The following is a 22,210-nucleotide window of genomic DNA, read 5'->3' as shown; positions in this document are numbered from 1 at the left end:
TTCTCCATTGCACTCTATCCCTTCAGTATGAAACTTTTGCAGAGAGCATCAAAAAGTACAGCATTGTCTTTCAACAGGGACAGCTCTAGAACCAAAATGTTTGTCCAGTACTTTAATACAAATAAATTAAAAATAGCATGCATGTAAAGAGAAACAGGGTAGCAATAACTAATTTAAAACACATTAATAGAGGTCAGTAATACAGAACCTGCCATGACAAAGGCTCTGTGACTGATTCTGTTTAGCACAGTTATTGTTAGGAGGAACAATAACCCCCTGAACTTTCATACTCTACCCCTATTGCTATACTAAGAACCAGAGAAAACACCAAATTTCATCTCGGTAGCCATACATTAGAAAGTAACTTTAAATTGCAATGTTGCACAAAAAAGAAACATAGACTCAATTAAAATTTATGTCCACCTGTACGGACAATGGGTGTGGATTTACAACATCATCCTGGTAAAATATATATCCTGTCTCTGCCATTATTCTATTTATTTGAATATTATATGTCACTTGTCTTGTATAGTTAAATGCTTCATGCTATTATTCTATTCCTTTGAATATCATTTCTTCTTGTTGTGTATGGTATATGATTCATTGCCTGCTAAGAAATGTCCATAAATATGAGAAATACATAGTGTTTTAAATGGTGGGTTTGCCAAAATGGAATCTAAAAACACTATATTTGAGGACTTAAGTATGTAAAACAAAATACTTTGAAAAATACAATACATGAATTTAAAATCGGTTTCAAAATTTTAATAATGTTAATGTTTTACTTCTACTGTCAACCAGTAATGTAAGTGATTTGTTTTAACATTTGCAAATAACAAATTTCTTCACTTTTCATTTACCATGTACAACAAAGCATGCTGCCAATAATCTATTGAACCTATTGAACTTTAAAAGTATGAACGTGTTCTACACTTACTATATTAATATGAATGGTTTGGTTTTGGTTTTGTTCTTCTAATATCAAATGTACTGGTACAGGATGGTTATTAACTTCGTCACTACATACTTTTATATATGCTTCACTATCTATAAAACTTTCTTCCTTTCACTAATCCTATCGGCCTCTCTTTGTACCTTTTGGGACAATTGCTAGTTTATAAAATTTAACTAAAGAAAAAGACATGAGTCGAGGCCACCTCGTTTCGTAGAAATGGGCAATTTCTTTTATTTTTAAATATATCGAATCTAATTTCTTCATTAATTTTCTTTTTCCAAAATTTCCTTAAAATTCCAGTGCACTGTCCATGTTGATAGTACTCCAATGTAACAACTTAATGATATATATACACAGAGAGGAAATATTTTTTCTATACATTGAAGAAACCATGGGAAAAAAAATTAATAAAATAGATGCCGGCCCAATCCAAACGCCATTTAAGGACCGTTTTGTGAGCCGGCCATTCTTGAGTTTGAGAAGCCGCAAAAAGATTTATTTTATAGTTTAATATGATGTTTAATTTTGTTGGTTAGTTATTAAAATTGAAATTTTAATCCAATTAAATAATTATATAAAATATTTAAAAATCAAAGAATTAAATTCTTTTAAACTCATATTAAATCTATTTTTAAAATAAATCTAAACTGGTTTCAAGTACTTTGACGTTCAACGCTGAGCTATTCCCAATTTCCCATTCCTACCTCACTACCTTCTCCGTGAGGGCAAACAATAAATAATTCCGTAACGGACAACGGTGGCATGTGACCGTCAGAGCCTGAAACGTCAGTTTCGGTCATTTCCGTCATTTAATTCCAATCGTGGACTGAACAGACGTCACGACATGAGATATTATAATTGCACTGCCCTCCATGAGGGTCAGATTATGAATGGCAACCCATTTACAGCCGACAGAGCGGACGTTGATGGTACAACAATCAGGAGCCTCACGTGGGTTTCCTCCTCCGAGAAATACAGGAATCCGTCAACGGAATGCGTGACGAAGGACCCAAAATTCGTCCCCACGATGCAATGCCAGGCAGGGCCGTAGGCTTTGTCAAACTCCAGCACGGCCCACGGAAACATCATGTAAAAAAAAAAAGGGAAGAAACGAAGATTTAATGAAATGAACTGACCTTTATAATGGCGAAACCCAGTCGCTAACTGACCTTTATAATGGCGAAAGCCAGTCGCTAACTGACATTTATAATGGCCAAAGCTGTTGCTTTGGCGGGTTTATGCTATTTTTGTAATAGTTAAAAGTATGAATTTCTATAGTATGGATTCAGTACTATAAAAAAATTCTTGATAATTTAAAATCTTGAAGTTTGATATTTATAATTTAGATTGTGAGAAAAATTGTCTAATTTTATCATAATTTTTTTGAAATTTTCATTATTTTCCAAAGTAATTTATAGGCTCTTTATAACCTGGTATCCATAATTTATTGAATTTAGACTGCACTTATTAATTTATTGAATTTAGGTTTCTGTGATGCATATCAATTTTATTGAGAAGACTTTCGGCCATAATCACATCAAACTTTATTATGCAGTTTCAAACCCAACAAATGTATTAATTAGTTTGTTTGTTAAATTTATTTATTATTATTTTTATTTATAACTAAATAAATCTTATATTTAACTAATTTTTATGAACTTAAATTAAGATTTTTTAATTTTTTTTATTATTTTAAAACTAAATACACTATATAAAGACTTGTATTATTATAGGCAAGAATAAATAATTAGTTAGTTAATTAGTTAATTTATTTATTTTTTAAGTTATATCAAACTAAATAAATATGTTTTTCTAACATATAAATTTGTTTATAATTAATTAGTTATTTTGATTATTAGAATTATTTATTTTTATTAACTTAACGAATCATCGTATAATTGAGGATTAAACCTAAGTGTATATGAATATGTTCTATATAAAATTATTTATTTATTTATATAAATAACAAAAAAACAAAATTAGGTCAAGCGAAATTTTTTGGAATTTAAACTAAGAAAAATATCCTAATGAATAAATGAGAAAGGGGAAGTTTTATTAACCTCTTATTTTTAATTAAAAAAATAGCAAAGGGAATAAAGGGGGAACAAACAATCCAGAAGACGAGGGAGTAAAAATATAAAGCAAACAAAGAGTGAAACAGGGGGAGTGGGGCGTAGAGGGGGATGAGGATAGGAGGAAAGGGCAGGGATCCAACAACTGCTAATCTTCTAGCCATCATCCCTGTTGAGATTCTTCGGCCTTCTTTCAATTTCAATGGCCTCCCTAAACTTCTGGTGATGGAAAGGAGCAATCTTAGCAATAACCTGGGCCTCCTCAATACATATATGATGCTTAGTCTTCTCCTCGTGTTCTACTAGGGTAGAAGATTGAGTCCTCCCATGTTTGATGTCGGTTGCGTGCTCATGAATCCTCTGATTTATAGAGCGCCCAGTTTCTCCAACATAGGGGGTCCCACAGGAACAGGGGATAACATAAACACCTTTCATGTCCTTGGGGTCAACAAGGTCTTTAACAGATCTTAGGGAGCTATGAATGGTGTTAAGGGGTCTAAAGGTTGAGGGAACATTATGCTTCCTAAGGATTCATCCAGGGGGCCACTGACAAGATTGCTCACTATTAAAGATAAATTTCCCATTCATGTCATTGATGAATTATTGGATGAATTGCATGGATCAATCTACTTCACCAAGTTGGATCTTCATTCAGGATATCATCAAATCATAATGAAGACTAAAGACATTCCGAAAATAGCATTTAGAACTCATGAGGGTCATTATGAATTTTTGGTCATGTCTTTTGGCCTTACCAATGCACCATTTACATTTCAAGGTTTGATGAATTCCATTTTCAAACCCTTCCTTCGAAAATTTGTGTTGGTATTTTTTGATGATATACTAATCTACAACAAGTTGTGGAAGGATCATGTTCAACATGTTGACAGGGTACTCAAACTATTGGAGGAGAAACAATTATATGCAAAAGGCTCCAAATGTCTCTTTGGAGTACAAGAGGTGGAATATATGGGTCATATTGTATTTCATGAAGATGTTAATTTAGACCCTAGCAAAATTAAAGCCACTAAGGAATGGAAAATCCCCACATCCATAGAGCATTTGTGCTGATTTCTCAGGTTGACAGGGTATTATCGCAAGTTCGTTAAGAATTATGGGAGAATGACAACACCTCTAACAATATTATTGAAGAAAGATGCATTTTCATGGACTCAAGAATCAATCAAGGCCTTTGAGCATCTTAAAGAGGCAATGTGGCAAGCACCGGTCTTAGCTACGCCAGAATTCAAAAAAACCTTTATTGGGGAATGTGATGCCTCAGGAAATGGATTTGGTATTGTTTTAATGCAAGAAAAAAGATCCATTGCTTTTGAAAATCATCCAATCAAAGGAAAATATTTACACAAAGCTATTTATGAGAAGGAAATGTTGGCAATACTACATGCACTTAAGAAGTGGCGACCCCACCTAATGGGAAGACACTTCAAGGTAAAAATGGATCATGATAGTCTTAAATACTTTTTAGAACAAAGATTATCTTCAAAAGAGTAGCGAAAATGGGTCACAAATATATTGGGTTATGACTTTGAAATCATCTACAAAAAAGGGAAGCAAAATGTTGTGGCAGATGCACTGTCAAGAAAGGATGACGATGTGGAAGCATTGCTTTGCGCCATTTCTATTATCCAACTAGATTGGATAAACGAAACAAGGGATGAATGGAAAAATTACAAAGAAGTGTGGGCACTCATTCAAAAGCTACAACAAGATCCCAGTACATCTGATACATTTAGCTGGAAAAATGATTCGTTATGGTACAAAGATCGCTTATACTTATGTAAGAATTCCCAACTCAAACAAAAGATTCTTATGGAATTGCACACCTCTCCCTTAGGAGGGCACTCAGGATTTTTAAAAACTTACCACAGGGCTAAGAAGGAATTTTTTTGGGATGGCCTTAAATCTAATATTCAAAAGTTTGTGGCAGAATGTTTGGTTTGCCAACAAAATAAAGTTGAAACAATTAAGACCCCAGATCTATTACAACCTTTATCCATTCCAAGCCAATGTTGGGAGGAGGTTTCAATGGATTTTATCACAGGTTTACCCAAGTAAGGTTGACAAACTTACCAAGTATGCACACTTTTGTGCATCATCTCATCCATTTAAAGCTAGTATAGTTTCTACTACATTTATGAAAACAATTCAAAAGCTACATGGAAACCCAAAGATTATTGTAAGTGGCAGAGATCCCATTTTCATTGGAAATTTTTGGACAAAATTATTTTCTTGTCTTGGTACTCAGTTAGATCATAGCTCATCTTATCATCCTCAATCTGATGGGAAAATTGAGATAGTAAACAAATGTTTGGAATGATATCCTTGTTTCTTTGTATCTAATAAACGAACACAATGGGTCAAAAGGTTGTCTCTGGCTGAATGGTGGTATAACAATTCCTTCCATACTGCAGCAAACATGACCCCATTTATAGCACTTTATGGATATCATCCACCATCCATCACATCGTATTTAAGAGAAAATTTGAAGGTTCAAGCAATGGAAGATCACATCGAGCATCAACAACAAGTTCTCCAACTCTTAAAGGATAATCTCACTTTGGCGCAGAATAGAATGAAACAACAGGCAGATCAACATCACAGCAAAATAAGTTTTGATGTAGGTGATTGGGTATTTCTACTACTAAAACCATATAAACAAATGTCCCTCAAGAAAGCTAAGAAGGATAATAAATTATCACCAAAGTATTATGGTCCATACAAGGTGTTGCAAAAGATTGGTACTATGGCATACAAATTGGAGCTTCCTGCAGCTTCCCAAGTGCACCCATTTTTCCATGTTTCATGCTTAAAGAAGGTTATAGGTGACAAGCTCCCAGTTCAAATAATATTGCCAGAACTTGATGAGGAAGGAACAATCATATTGGAACCTGAAGTAGTCACAGAAACAAGAACTCGACAGCTATGAAATCGATTAATTTCAGAGTATCTCATCAAGTGGAAGAACTTACCCACTGAAGATTCCACATGGGAGGATGAGAATTTTATACAGAAGCATCCAGAACTACTCAAGCATTGAGGAAAACACTTTTTTGAAGGAGAGGGGTGTGTTAGCTCCCTATAATACTAGTGATTTCCCCATTACTATTGTCATTTTATCCCTTATTGTTATTGTTGTGCCCCTATCATCCCCATATTGTTATTATTGGGCCCCATAGAAGACCACTATTGTTATTTTTGTGCCCTTATATTATTATTGTTATGTTGGCTTGATTATATTGTGACCCCTTAGACTCCTATATATAGAAAGGAGGTTTTGTCATTTATATCATCCAAGAATTGTTCATTTGTGTAATGTAAAGGAGGTTGATCCCTCGAAGAGGCTGATTTTTAAGTCATTGATCTATCTTTTCTTCTATTTTGAGAGTTGGTTGCATAACATTTGGTATTGAACGCCCAATTGAGAAACATGAAGCAAAGCTTGGATGAGGCACAAAGATTGATAAAGAAATATGAAGGAGCAACTGTCATACCTCTTCTTGTAAGGGTGCCTAAATTGGATTCCAAGCTCATGACTAAAGCCAAACCCACCATGTCATCGCTTGTTGAACAACATGGCTTCACTCCTAAAACTTCCAACACTAAGGCTTCCGATAGCCAAGTTTCAGGCAAGAGAAAAAGGAGGTGATCAAGCCTCATTTCATGGTTCCATGTTTTGTGTTAAGTTTTCTGATGTTTTAATATTATGGATTAGATGTTTTGAGTGGCATATAGTAGCATGATGGCGTTTTAGGAGGACTTGAAGGCACTCAGTAGAAATTTGTAGAAATTCTGCTACGTAGGTACTGCGCAACCACTATGCAGGTCGTGCCCAGAACATCACACGCATGTTCGAGGGAAGCCACCTATCAAATTTTCAAGAGGTTGACATGGAATATGTGTGACATCCATCTCATCTCCTTAGCAGTCCGCCACATGCCATTTCCAACAACTCAAATTTTTGGATGTTGTACAGCTGTTATGCAGCCTTTGTACACTTAGAAAAGCATCATTAGGCTTTTTCTATTTTTCTTCATGATGATCTTGTTCAAAGATATCTTGGTTTCTTATTTAGAAGAAGTTTCTTTTTAAAAGACAAAAAACACTTTCATGTTTTATGCTTTTAAGGAAAAGTATGTGGAAAAACAACAATTTTCCTCCTTCAAGTTTTGAGATCAATCCTCTGTTGGATCGAGTATGCATTGAATTTAGACATGATGATTATCCTATGTACAAACTATATATTTGGTTAATGAATACATAAAAGGTTGTTGATGGTTCAACATTGTTCGGGCTTCAGTTTTTTGGAATTTATGTGATTGTGAGCAATTCATGGTACAATGCTTATGACTTAAGGGTTATCGATTACACTTTGCAACGATTCTTATGGTATGATGTTTGGAATTATATTTATTTATTGCTCAGTTATTCTATTGTTTCTTTGTGTTTTATGAGTATTATGATCTTGGTTGAATTAGAATTCATTTAAGCTGCGCTATTCAATTGTTTTCATGTTTCAGTTGCAAATGAAATGCTATATACTCATGCATGTTATTTCTTATGTCTAGCCTTTCTTTCTCATGTATAAACAACATTGTTTTATTGCAGAGATTTTTTTTTCTTCAGTTTTTTAGTTTTCTCCTCTATACTACAACATGTCATTGTGTCCAAACTCATGCCTAAAATCCCTTGTAAAATATGTTGGTTTTACTTCCATAAGTAAATGAATAAAAGGAAAATCGGTTATGTGTTATCACCTAGTATATCATTGGCACTTCAACCCACACCATTCAAATTCTCTTTTTTAGAACTTGTCTTTGTAAAAAAATCATATTCAAAAGTTTTATCTCTGAGTTTTCTTAGTGAAAGAGCCCCCTCAAGTTGAAGAAGACAAGTATATCAACCAAAAGAGTTATGTAGTTACCTCTGAGTTCCTCTCTTCAGCCTAGAGGAATTATGGAGTGCTAACATATTGGTGTCATTGTCAGAGACCGAACAGTTTAATCTTCCCAGGGATTTTTTTTTCGAAGTTTCAGATTTGGCTGTTGATGGTGAAAAACAGTCAGACATAGGAAGGTTGAACCATTCACATGGTGACTCCAATAAAGCAGAACTCATATTTTCAAGTTCCACTGGTGTCTCCACATCTTCAAAATGAATTCAACTGCAAGGTATGCTCCCATGAATTGAGATCACATTCCAGGATTTTCAAACCGCATGCTTTATGTAGATTGGCAAACTTACTTGCCAAAATTCAGAAATCAAAAGGGAGATAATTTTGTTCTTCATTTGGTCAAGTTTCACATGCATGTGCATAGACTTAAGGTTCAATTTCATGAAGATTGTCTGATGAAAATGTTCATGGCTATCTTGGAGGAAAAAGCGAGATATTGGTATGAAGGTTTGCCATTTGCTAGTATTTATTCTCTTAAAGATTTTCATTCAACATTTTTTGAAATATAGAGAATCTCATCCTTCTTTGTCTTTGGTTGAGAATTGTTGTGAACACTTTGAGGGTTTTATCCAAAATTTGGAAAATACATATGGTGAGGAAGAATTCATGGATGAAGAGATTCTGGAAGCTTTGAATGAGAAACCTTTCCAGTACCAAGAAGAAATGGTGGTTGATATATTGGATGAAAAGGAAACTAAGCAGGATTTAAATGATGACAATCAAGTTCTATTTTCTGAAATTGAGGAAAATTTGCAGCAGCCTTGTAAGTCTTTGTATGATCAAAGGTATGAAGATAGTCATTCATTTGTTTTTTCAGATTGTTCTTTTTCTGGGTTTTTATTTCAAGACCAGGTTTGTGAAGACCAAGATGAGGTTTCTGATGAAATGCATGAACAAGGATCTATAGACATTCATCACTCATATGTCTCTCCAACTCATCCATTTTCTGAAGTGTTATTTCAAGAGAAAATTTGTGTAAATCAAAATTTCGAATTGGCATGTGTGGAAGTTTCAGGAAATGTAATTATGGCATAAAATAATTATCAAACATTGCAAGTAGATAATGAAGAAGAGCATGTTGTTCTAGACCCCATGGATGTAGACACTTTTTCTATTCGAGATGTGACTACCTCATTTGAAGGTTTGAAAGAACATACAAGCCTTGTCTCTTATGTAGATGATAGGAAAGAACAAATTGTTGCATTGCAATTTGAGAAGGATCAACTGAATCAAGGACTTCATGATCTCCAAGATCCTTTGGCCAATCTGTTGCAGCCATCAAGGAAAATGGTTGTTCTTACATTTGTGGATTGTAGTCAACAGTTTCAGTGGCAGTTTGGGTTGTCAGTCTTACATTTTTTTTTCCTGTTCAAGGCAACTTTGAGAAACATTCAGTCAAGTAGTCATTTTCTTAATTGGTTACGTTGGAGAGAAGAGGTTACCTAATGTATATATTTTCAGCATGTGGGCCATTATCATTAGAATTTGGAGCCCGAGGAGAAGGCCCTGAGATTCTGGTGATTTGTTGTCATAAATAAGTCAGTCAGTTAATTAGGTTTAGTCAGTCAGTAGTCATTTCTCAGTCTGTAAATTATATTTTCAGTTTATCAGTTCACTGCGTTGCCCAATGTATAGGCTTCTGGTCTGCGGTGTTCTTGGCACCCCACAGGGAGGTTGTCATCCCCAATGGAGCCCATGTTAGAGTAGGTTAATTTGTTAGTCGAAGGTATTTGGGAATAGTTTTGTTTGTTGTCATTAAAGAGGTCAAATTCATAACGTTCTCACTGTCATAATTTGACCTGTCACTACGTGGAGAGTCATCATGAGTTGGGTCATTACTTTGGTCATTAAATTTAGTCATGGGAAGGGGTGTCTTTGTATGGGAATCTATTGTAATAAATTTTTGAAATATGGGTTTTAGGTATAGAGAGGATGGTTACATGATTAATGTGTCTGCAGTTGAAGGAAAGATCTCAATATATATATATATATATATATATATATATATATATATATATATATATATATATATATATATTCATTGATGTTCCAATTTATTCCCTTGTTAGACATCTTATTCATCCCTTTTCCTATCTCCTTATTTCCATCATTCCATTAATTTTCCCCTATTCCCAAACATTTAACCTATTCCTATTCCCTATTTATGACCTAGACCCCCACCCTCATTTTATACTAATTATAATTTCCTAGGCCTAAATACTCTTTGCCTAAATGCCATGGCATATCATGATTGGATTATGTCCATTCCCACTTCATACAAACTTTGATCATAACCCCATCATTTCTATAGATTTCCCCATCATCCTAAACTCAAATCAATGATCGCATCCCATGTGATTTTCAAATGCAACGTGGGTTAAATATCAAAATTCGACTACATTAGCAAATTATTTTGAATCATTACAAAAAGCCGCCAATTTTCTTCATGACTGGTCGCAAATGAATGGGCTCTTTCTTCATGCAGGGAATTTATGAATTGGTTATATTTTGAAACAGAGGTCACAGAGGAATTCACACAAGGTGTTGCATTTTTTCTACACGGAGAGGGTAAAGGCATTAAACTGTTTCACAAGTCATCTATCAACGCATGGTTTCGCCTTTAGGGATTGCAGAGGTAGGAAGTTTGTGGCCTATCCTAAGTTCTCATTGCTTCATATCCTGATTAGTGTTGTCGAACCTTGTGTTTTTTCCTGCTAAAAGATACACTACACACACTCTGTTTTTCCCAACAATACATACTCATTTCTAAATTTGCAATCAAGTACCATAGTTACGAAATTGTGTCATTAGATGATTGCTTAAGGGTTGAAATCAGTTGCTTTATGATTCTAAATTTTTCTATTTGCATTCGACCTTAGGAAACCTCTTTGTTACCATCTCCTTGTCATAGTTGTTGAACCAAAATTGTGATGTCACCCTTTGCCAGATTTGTTTCATTTAGTCTGTACACGTAGCCCTTTTTCAATGTCAAATTTAATCTGCCAAGTATTGAGATAAAATAGCCCCTGTTACTAGTTAAAAGGGTGGAGACCTTGTGCATACTAAACCTAATACCTTGAGCTTTCTAAACTCATCACTTTCCATTAGAGTCGCCTTTGAAAATGCAGGTTGCATTCCTTTTTGTCAAAAAGTCCAGAAAATAGGTCATAATACAAGACTTGCCAGTTTGCTTGCTCTCAATTTCCATGATGGAAAAGTAAAATTAGGTGACTTGGAGATTATTATGACTGAGAAATTTATTGCCGATGCAACCAACCTTCCTACAGCATGGGAGAAGTGGCTTAAAGAGGATGAATTAGACATCTTAGCCTATAAATAGTTTGCGAAGCTAGAATTTCTGAACAAGTTTGCCTCTACTTTCCCTAGTGTTTACCTTCAGGAACAATATGTTGACCTTTTGAAAGTTATTCAAAGATACTTCACCTGTGAGGGCAGGTTTAGTAGGATATATCAATACCATCTGACACTATTATGGCATTTCACAAACAACAAGCCAATGAATATTCTTTACTTTTTGCTCAAGAATTTAGAGAGAATGGAAACTAAATTCAAATTCAGAAGGATAGTCATGCTTCCAGTTTCATTTTTCTTTAATCAAGATTTTAGTTAAGCATGCAGTTGAGAGCAAGAAAATATATTGGCTTGATTTCCTTGCTAGTGTTGATTTGTAGCCACAAACTAGTTCTACATCAGTGAAGATAAGTGAGGAAGAGCCCAAGCAAAAAATCCCAAAAAAGTAAAAGATACACTCAATTATGGAGACGAATCCAGTAAAGAAGGAAGATGAGAAGCCAAATAAAGGGCTTATAAGCAAACTGAGCAAGAAGACTAAGGTGCAAAGTATGAAGGATAAGAAAGTAGTCGATGAAACAAAGGAGCAAGTGGCATCAACTCAATATGCTAGGATTAAAATCAAGATTGAAGACATGGTACGGTGCTGACGAATTTGTGATGAGACCCAGGACAAGGTCTAGAGTCAAACATACCTAGGAAGAGGCAGCCCCTCAGGTAAAATGACCAAGATGAAAGAAGCACTTTCTAAATATCAAATGAGAAAAGCATTCTTGAAGAAAAATAACAAAGATCTGAAGGAAGCAATCAAACCAGCAGTGGACAAGTCAAAGTCACCTACAACAACAATTGCTAAGGGAAAGGGGAAGCATGTTGCTTTTGCAGAGCAGGCCAAGAATGTTGCAGTAGAGCCTAGTGGGTCATCAGTCAGGGCTTTCAAGTCTAAATTTAGATATGTGCCGCAGATGAAGCGGATAGCTCATGCTCCTAGAAAACCCCCCTTTAGTCAGTGGAAAGAATAAACAATGTAAACTTTGAAACGAGAACTGATATGATTACCCATTTCATTGAGGTACCAAAAAAGTCGACCAATTTTGAAAAGTCGTGATGCAGAATACACTTTTTTTTCTTCGAAACATATCTTTGACACTTTAAATTTTCTTACGTATCAAATATAAATATTTGTTTTTAAATGTTTGTGATTTTCATGCTAATTTTGAAACGTGTTGATGCATCATAAACCCTTTTTTTTAGAGGGCTTATTTTTGACACTTTAAATTTTCTAAGGTATTAAGTGTGGATATTTTCTTTTAAATGTACTTTTTTTGACACCTTAAATTTTTGTATGTCCAATTGTTTCTTAAATCATGATTACTTAACAAATTTTCTAGTTGTTTTATTTCTCTTTTTTTTAAATGTTGATTACTTTAAAAAACAAATATGAAAATATCTATTTAAAAAAAGACAACAAAAAAAACATAAAAAATGTAAAAATAAATTATCTCGTAAACAATCAAAAAAAATTTGGGAAAAAAAGCAAAATTTAAAAATGATAAAATTAAGTAAATAAAAATACAAAAATTTTAAAAACCATTAAAAAAAATTAAAAACAAACTAGATTCAAAAAAAAAAAAAAAAAATAAATAAATAAATTTACAAACAAACAAAAAAAAACAAAAATTAAAAAATTACTAAAATTAAATCAATTTTTTTAGAACACAAAAAAAATTATTAAAAAAACCTTAAAAATAAAAATAAAAAATTCCAAACTTAAAAAAATAAAAATAAAAAATTCCAAACTTAAAAAAATAAAAATAAAAATTGGTGACCCCATGAACCCCGGGTGACTAAAGGCCGATTCAGAGAATTGACACTCAGCCACCCAGGCCCATTGGGGCGCTGCCCTGGACGACGGAGATGCTGTCGCAAGAACTTCGACGCCTAGGGTTGCGCCCCCACGGGCCCCAGGTGGCTAGGGGCCAATTGTCAGAATCAACACTTAGAAGCCCAAAGCCCGTGGAGGCGCATTTTTTTTTTTTTTTTTTTTGTAAAGTTTGAATTTTTTTTAATTGTTTTTTTTTTATAATTTTTTAAATGTTTTTAATTTATTTTAATAGTTTTTTAATTTTGTTTTTTGTTTTTTAATTTTGTTTATAAATTATTTAAGACGTTTAAATTAATTAATTTTTTTTAATTTTCTAGTTTTTTTTTTTTAAACCTAGTTTGTTTTTTTATTTATTTTTAGTCTTTTGTTAATAGTTTTTAAAAATTTTGTATTTTTATTTACTTAATTTTATAGTTTTTTTTAGTTTACCACATAATTTGTGTTTTTTACAATTTTTTAATGTGTTTTTTGAAAATATGTTTTTGTTATTATATCTCTCTCTCTCTCTCTCTCTCTCTCTCTCTCTCTCTCTCTCTCTCTATATATATATATATATATATAATTCTTATCTTTTGTAGGCTAATGTTGTTTTTCTTTTTTAACATTTTTATGATTGATTTTTTTTTTTGTTTTTTATTTTATTTTTATGTTTGATTTTATTTTTTATTTTTTATATATTTATTTTTTTGTCTTTTTTTAATTTTATGTTTTGTTTTTAATATACATTTTTATTTACATTTTGTTATTTTCTTTTCTTCTTCTTCTTTCTTTTTCTTTTTCTTTTGTTTCTTCTTCTTCTTTCTTTTTCTTTTTCTTTTGTTTCTTCTTCTTCTTCTTCTTCTTTTCTTCTTCTTCTTTTTTTAATTTTTTTTTTATTTTTTATTTATTTATTTATTTTTTTTAAGTTTTGTTTTTATTTTTAAATTTACGTTTTCATTATTCTTTTGAAATTTTAAGTATTTCGGGGCCATGATAAAATCTTACGCCACTATTTGAAAAAAACAAACCCCCCCCAAAAAAAAAAAGTTGAAAATTTACCCCTAGGAAAAAAAAAGTGTTATTCTAGTATCAATACTTTTCGTTTTTAGAGTGTTTTTTGCAAAAAAAATTGGTTTTCACCGTCATTTTTAAAACATGTTGAAAATTTACCTTACAAAAAAAAAAGTGTTATTCTAGCATCAACACTTTTCATTTTTAGCACCGTTTTTCATGTTTTTTTGGGGTTTTTTGGCTAGAGTTCTCATTTTGAGTTTATGGTTCCTGTTTCAAAGTTTACATTGTTAATATCAAAGGTGCTTGGTGGAAAGTAAGGACCGGGTGAACCAGTTCAGACAGCATAATCTAAATTATAAAAACTCAATACAACACATTCTTGAGAACCGTGATAATGAAGTTAGGGAAGCATCTAAAGCCCTCGATAGGAGAAAACACTTTGTCAAATGATCCATGTCGATAAGGAGTCAATGTAAAATTTTATAGGTTAGAAATTTGGTATTGAACGCCTAGTTGAGAAGCATGAAGCAAAGCTTGGATGAGGTACGAAGATTGATAAAGAAATGTGAAGGAGCAACTGTGATACCTCTTTTTGTAAGGGTGTCTAAATTGGATTCCAAGCTCATGACTAAAGCCAAACCCACCATGTCATCGCATGTTGAACATCATGGCTTCACTCCTCAAACTTCCAGCACCAAAGATTATCGCAGCCAGATTTCAGGAAAGAGAAAAAGGAGGTGAGCAAGCCTCATTTCATGATTTTAAGTTTTGTGTTAAGTTTTCTGATGTTTTAATATTATGGATTTGATGTTTTGAGCGACATATAGTAGCATGATGGTGTTTTAGGAGGACTAGAAGGGACTCAGTAGACAATTGTAGAAATTTTGTTGTGTAAGCGTTGTGCAACCTCTACGTAGGTCATGCCCTGACCATCACACACATGCTGGAGGGAAGCCACCTGTCATATTTTCAAGAGGTTGACATGGAGTACGTGTGACATCGAGCTCATCTCCTTAGCAACCCGCCACGTGCCATTTCCAACAACTCGAAGTTTTAGATGCTGTGCAACTGCTACGCAAACTTTGTACACTCAGAAAAGAAACTTTGGGCTTTTTGCTATGTTTCTTCATGATGATCTTGTTCGAAGATATCTTGGTTTTTTATTTAGATTTTTTTTTAAAGACAAAAAACACTTTTATGTTTTATTCTTTTAAGGAAAAGTATGTGGAAAAACAATAGTTTTCCTCCTTTCAGTTTTGAGATCAATCCTATGTTGGATCAAGTATGCATTGAATTTAGACATGATGATTATCCTATGTACAAACTATATATTTGGTTAATGAATACAAAAAGGTTATTGATGATTCAGCATCGTCTGGGCTTCAGTTTTTTGGAATTTATGTGATTGTGATCAATTCATGGTACAATGCTTATGACTTGAGGGTTATCGATTACACTTTGCAAGGATTCTTATGGTATGATATATGGAACTATCTTTATTTATTGCTCAGTTATTCTATTGTTTCTTTGTGTTTTATGAGTATTATGATCTCGGTTGAATTAGAATTCAGTTAAGCTGCTCTATTCAACTGTTTTCATGTTTCAGTTGCAAATGAAATGTTATATACTCATGCATGTTATCTCTTTTGTCTAGCCTTTCTTTCTCATATATACACTACATTGTTTTATTGCAGAGAAATTATTATTATTATTATTAATTTTTTTTCTTCTTTAATTTTTCTCTTGTATACTACAACATGTCAATGTGTCCAAAGTCATGCCTAAAATCCCTTGTAGAAGATGTACGTTTTACTTGCATAAGTAAATGAATAAAAGGAAATTTGATCGCGTGTTATCACCTAGTATATCATTGGTACTTCAATCCACACCATTCAAATTTTGTTTTTTAGAATTGGTCTCTATCAAAAAATCATATTCAAAAGTTTTATATATGAGTTTTCTTAGTGAGGGAGCCCCCTCAGGTTGAAGAAAACATGTCTATCAACCAAAAGATGTTTGTGGTTACCTCTAGATTCCTCTCTTCAACTTGGAGGAATTACAGAGTGCTAACAGAAGGGGACTAATTATATCGGGGAAAAATAATTTTAAACAATCTGTGATATGAATCATGGCTCTTAAACTATGCATTGGCTAATAACATGTTAAAATAAATAACCAATAATATGACAAATAATTATGAATAAAATAAATGACAATAAATTAAAAAAAAAATACCTTTTAATGTTATACATTAGGAAACTGAAAAATATTTAATATATTTGACTAAATTCATATCAAATCAATTGCAGACCGAATACTAGTCCTGCCATACAGTGGGGACAATAATAAGAAACATGGAGAGAGGATTATATTTGAAAAAAATGTCAGGCTAGGAGGTAACTCCTCAAATGAATTATGATTCTTCATTAAGATTTCTCATGGATATATACAAGGAGGGAGAGACTCTTGGGATTCACCTCCTAGTGTCTCTTCATATTCCTATTCTCCATTATTTACTATTTACATTATTTACAAATATTCACCCAATCTCGTTCGCCTGGGGTAGCACAAGTGGCGATGGACATGGAATGAAGTCTCACTGAACTGGAGATGTTGGGTTCGAATCTTGTGCTACCCTCCCCCCGTAGCGGGATGAATAATGGACATGCAAACTATAATGCCCCACTTAAATCTTATCCTGCAAATTTTATTAATGTTTACATTATCTGAAAATATTGAGAAATATTGGTCTAATATAAAATTCATGGTTTCTATTATTCAAATTCCCAACTTACTTTCTCAAATTGAATGTTAGGTAGGAAATGGTCTCCTTCCATTATTTCAAATAATATATATATTCATCTCACATTCCCCAATGTACCCTCACATTTACTAGCGAGAAAACATGGTCCTCTCCAACTAATTATCAATATATATATTCATCTCACATTTGCCAATGTACCCTCACATTTACTAGGGAGAAGACATGGTCCTCTCCAACTAATTATGAATATATATATATATATATATATATATATATATATATATATATATTCATATGTACTCCCAGCTTTACTTGGGAGAAGAGAAGTCAAATTTAAGGATGGATGAGAAGTTCATGACATTAATGAAAGGTGGTTGAGATGGAGAAGAGATGGGGGGTATAAAAAGGGAAGGGGGAAGGGAGAAAAGGGGATGTGGGGTCTTGCTTATGATTTTGGGGTTGGTTGTGATTTTAGGATTTGCTGTGATTTTTGGAGACCTTAGGAACCTGTGGAGGTTTCTTGGGTTGTTGAGAGGAGGGAAATATTGTTCATCTTGGACACACACACTACATCTGGTTGGACTTGGGCTCGGAGGGCTAGGGAACCTGTGGAGGTTTCCTGGGCTAGGAATTATTTCCTAGTTGGCTGGGAGGTAAATCCAGTTGGGTTAGTCAAAGAGGAGCATTCAGCAGGAGCAGCAGCTCAAAGGCATCTCCACCAGCCACCGGTACAGGTATTCCTCTATAGATTACTCATGTAAATTTATTATTAAAATGAAATGTTCACTATAAGTTGTAGGAATTAGCATGTAAATGGTAAATTATCATTGTTTAAAGGTCTTGAAAGAAAGGATAAAATTATCATTGTTTAAATGTCTGGTAAAGAAGTAAAATATTTCCTCTTATTGCATTTAATTCCCAGAGAAAATAGATATGTTAGAAGACCCTAGGATAGGGCCTTACACGTGGTATCAGAGCTTAGGTTCGAAATCTGGACCCAAGACCCACTAGACACGAATCTTCACTATTTTTTTTTGTTAAATGAGGACATCATCAATCACAACATAACATTATTCTACATAAGTGTCAGCAAGGAATTATAAGACTGCCAATTCAAATTGTGTGCTTGGTACTGAAATCAATCTGTGTCCCTTACAGTAGACAACACAAGGACTCCCATCTCCTTCCAGTTTTTCTGATTTTCAGAATAACTTGAAAAGAAATACTATTTGATGGTTAGCAAAAGAAGAAAATACTCTTTTATAGTAAGAATGGAAATAAACTCGAACTAGACAGAGTTGTTGAAAATCTTAGCATCAAGTGTTTCATGGAGGCAGCGTAACTATTGTATGGTCTAAAAGGATTGAGTACCTATACAGATTGGAATCTAACAGCTGCTACAAGAAGTCCCATATGCTTCTACATTCATCCACGTTCTCTTCATTGTCATCTTCTTCTTCCTGCTCTCTGTTCCACGGTTCCTCTTATGAATTTTGAACAATTTTATTTGGGTTTCTATTGGTCATCTCAATAATGTCTAGAATCTTTTGCTTGATCCAAGGATCGAGTATTTCCTGATGCAAATCTGTTGGTGAAAGACCCAGAATACTGACACATTCTTCTTTAAATACCATGTCATTTGATGACATGATCAAGCCAGAGATAGATCTTGATAATTTTGGTGCATATGCTTTCATCTGTGTGTTTATAAGCCATCAAAAACCAATCATTTCTATAATATAATTTTGTAAAGCCTGTCATTGAAGTTACGGTGGCCAATATAACAACTAATAAACATTCAATCTGGATATTCAACTAGCACATATGGCACTGCAAGCTCAGTTTCATAGTCCACCTAGATTGTTTTCCAACATCGGGAAGAAGGCCAGAGGTAAGCAACGATTGTATTTATGTGTTAGTTTTTTCAATGACATTAAAAGAAATCCTGTATCCTTTAGCCCTATTCTTTTATTTCGTTGTCTCTATGATGTATTAATAAATATGCGCTGAATAGGACAACCAGTCCATCCCTCCTTCACTTACAAAGGAAGGTCTATCAATTCAACTCTCCCATGCTTTTATATATTTAAAAACAAATTACTTTTAACTTTAAGAATCTAATAGCTACCCATTTCGAAGGGCAGAAGATCTCTTGCTACAAATTGCCACTTGTTGTCCTAGTTCTAACATATTATTAAATGAATTGATGGTGTTCCAAAGAAATCATCCTCCTGTCTCACATTTAGATCATTTCACTCGTATATAAGTGGTTTCATTCTTAGTTGAGTCAAACTCTCCTTGGCCCTGTTGACGAGCCTAGTTAACTAAGTCTTAAGTTTCCGCTCACTAGCAAACTCGTCGGCTGCAAGTCAGATTTGTCAGTACTTGCTAGTCAGATCCTTACTGGCGAGTAACTTATGGGTAATTTGCTGCTGAGCGAATTGAAAAACCTACCGCAAAAAAAGAATGCCAAAAAGGAAATGAAAAATGCTCGTTTTGAGGTTTCTAGTGCCAAGATTTTATTTTTTTTTGAGTCCGAGTCGAACTGTTGCACTGCAACCTCTCTGAATTGATCACGAAGTTAAGTTTCTCATCATGTCAGTTTCATTTAACAAACAACTCTGTTCCGCTAGTTGATTATAACTTTGAATAAGTAAATCAGGGAAGATTTTCTCCATCACTGGCACCAAGTGAATAAGGCACTGACAAATTGATGAGTAGCTATAAGTTAGAATGTAACGTGAATCAATTGACAAATGCCTTCCAATGCAATGTATGCTAATTAGGATTGGTTTCTCATTATAACCAAAACTATTGAAGCTGTGCTTGATTGTATTTTGTGTGTATTGGACAGTCATAAAAAGTATCTGCTTTCCCATGGTAAGGCCAGAACGTTGGATTTATCTTAGTACCTACATGCTTATTCTCTGGTTAGGGCTTTTCTCTTTAAAGTATGGCTGCTGGATTAACAGCAGTTGCATACAGCTTAGTAGCCTTTTATGTTTGTAACTTAAGTCATTCTTTCTCCCGTAGGGTTGATTGTGAGCACTGAGCATTCATTTCTTCTTGCATTATATGTTGTTCAAGATATACAGTTTCCTCGATTTCTAAAATTGGATATATAACTCATTTGAAATATGAAAATATCTCTTGCAGCAAAACACTTAATGATCAGCAACCTTTAACCTTCTCAGCACTTGGTGAGAACACTAAGAATTAATATATATATATATATATATATATATATATATATATATATATATATATATATATATATATATATATATATATATATATTCTTAAATGCCCTTTTGATGCTATGCTAAGGGAAAAATTGGAAAATATATTTTGATTGCACATTCGTCTACTTAATAGCTCTGGTAAATAACATAATAACCTTAAACGTGCTTTGCACAAAAAATAAAAAATTCTCGATGGTTGAATATTTTTAGGATTGATGTTTTTCCATCGAAAATGTTCCACATGGTTGCTGTCACAGTCAAACCATTTGGACTACAATTGTTACTGAGTCCAAGTTGACCCTCAATTGATACCGAGTCCGAGTCTGAGTTTAAAACATTGATTATTGTACCTCTTCTTTACAAGGATTCCTGATGCATAGCCATTGGGGTTTGCATGTGTAGGTGCAGCATTTTAAGAAATTGTGTTTGCCAATTCGTGCATGAGACACCATATCCATATGAAGAAATAAATCCATGGATAATATAAAGAAAAACACTTATTGCTTAAACATTGCAAAGGATATTTCACGATTCAAAGACTTTACAAATTTACAAGTTGATGTGATATGTCTGGCTACCTATGCCAATGTACAATATCAGAACTTAGAAGGCAACGCCCAAAACTGGAAACCTATAATCCTGAACATCACTTGCCAAGATTGAATATCATAAACCAAAACTGGAAATGGTATATCAGACATCTGCTGCTGACCTACAGTAGTCTTTAAGTCAAAAACCAAAACTGAAGCTGTATTAAATATATTTTATTTTCTCTGCCTCCTGCTGCTCACTATTTTGTGGCTAAGTGCTATGGATAAGTGCCAAGGACTGAAAACATAAATGATACAGCTTATTTAATATATTCCTAAACATCATTTGCCAAGATTCATGCCTTAAGCCAAAACTAGAAATACAAACGGTTTTGTCTTTGAAGACATGCTTGAGTATGTTATGGCTGGGTAGGTTTAGGGTAAAGTTTTTCTTTTTCTGTTGCACAGGAAAATAAGCTTGCCTAGTAAACCACCATGAACAGGCCATATTACAACAGATTATGTATCCCTCAACAGGGGAATCACAAATACTGATAGTAAATCGTATTTGTATTTACAATAGTCTTACCTTTCTAACTAATTATCTATGCAGGTAACCTCTACAGGGTAGAACTGTAATTCCATACGCATTATAACAAAACCATAAATGGATATTCTGAAGAAAAAAAAAACTTGTTTCAACAAAAATAGTTGCATGCATGCATATACTAATTTCCTCTGCTTCCCTGGCCCTTTGAGCTCTACCAGTCCTTTATCTGTAGTGGCCATGGCGGACCCCACAAGCTATGGCGAGAATGGGGTTGCCTCAGAAGCAGGGTATTTATGTTTGAACCCTGAGCTTTGCCAGCTCAAAATCAAAATCCTGTGGCATGAAAGATGGTTAGGTGATCCGACCATCTTTCTTTCTTCTGTGGCATGGCTTGTTTAGATTGCTTCATCTTCGGCGCTATACATTTTGGCAGAGGGTTCAGCCATTATGGATACACCCCCATTTTGTGCCAATGTTTTGCTCTTTAGTTTTATATTTCTGCTTTAGGAAGGATATGCCCTAGGCACTTCTTATTTTTCTTTTCTTATTTGTAAAATTTTCAAACTCCTTTGACCTATTTTGACTATCGATGGACATTGATATTCTTTTTTTTCTTTCATCTTTAGGTCCTAAACCTGAACCTCTTACATTGCACAACACTTAAACAGAGCACCAACAATGTTTTTAACCAGTGATCTAGCCTATGATAACATGTTCTAAAGTTTAAATTTGTGGTAACTTGGCATAACTTGAATTGATCTATTGCTTAGGGTTCTCTATGGACTATCTAGAGTGTGGTAGAAAATGTTAGGAATAGTGCTAATAAGTCTTAGATATCGTGCAGATTTTGAACAAATCAAAATGGTGAGGACGCGAAGAAACCAAGGCCCGGACAATCTTCATAAGGACCTCCTTCAAATAACCCATTACCTTCA

Source organism: Pinus tabuliformis, chromosome 3_1 (assembly GCF_031772625.1).
Source record: "Pinus tabuliformis cultivar Carrire ecotype Pingquan chromosome 3_1, CPIR1, whole genome shotgun sequence".
In the NCBI taxonomy this organism is placed as follows: domain Eukaryota; kingdom Viridiplantae; phylum Streptophyta; class Pinopsida; order Pinales; family Pinaceae; genus Pinus; species Pinus tabuliformis.
This window is presented reverse-complemented; position numbering follows the sequence as displayed.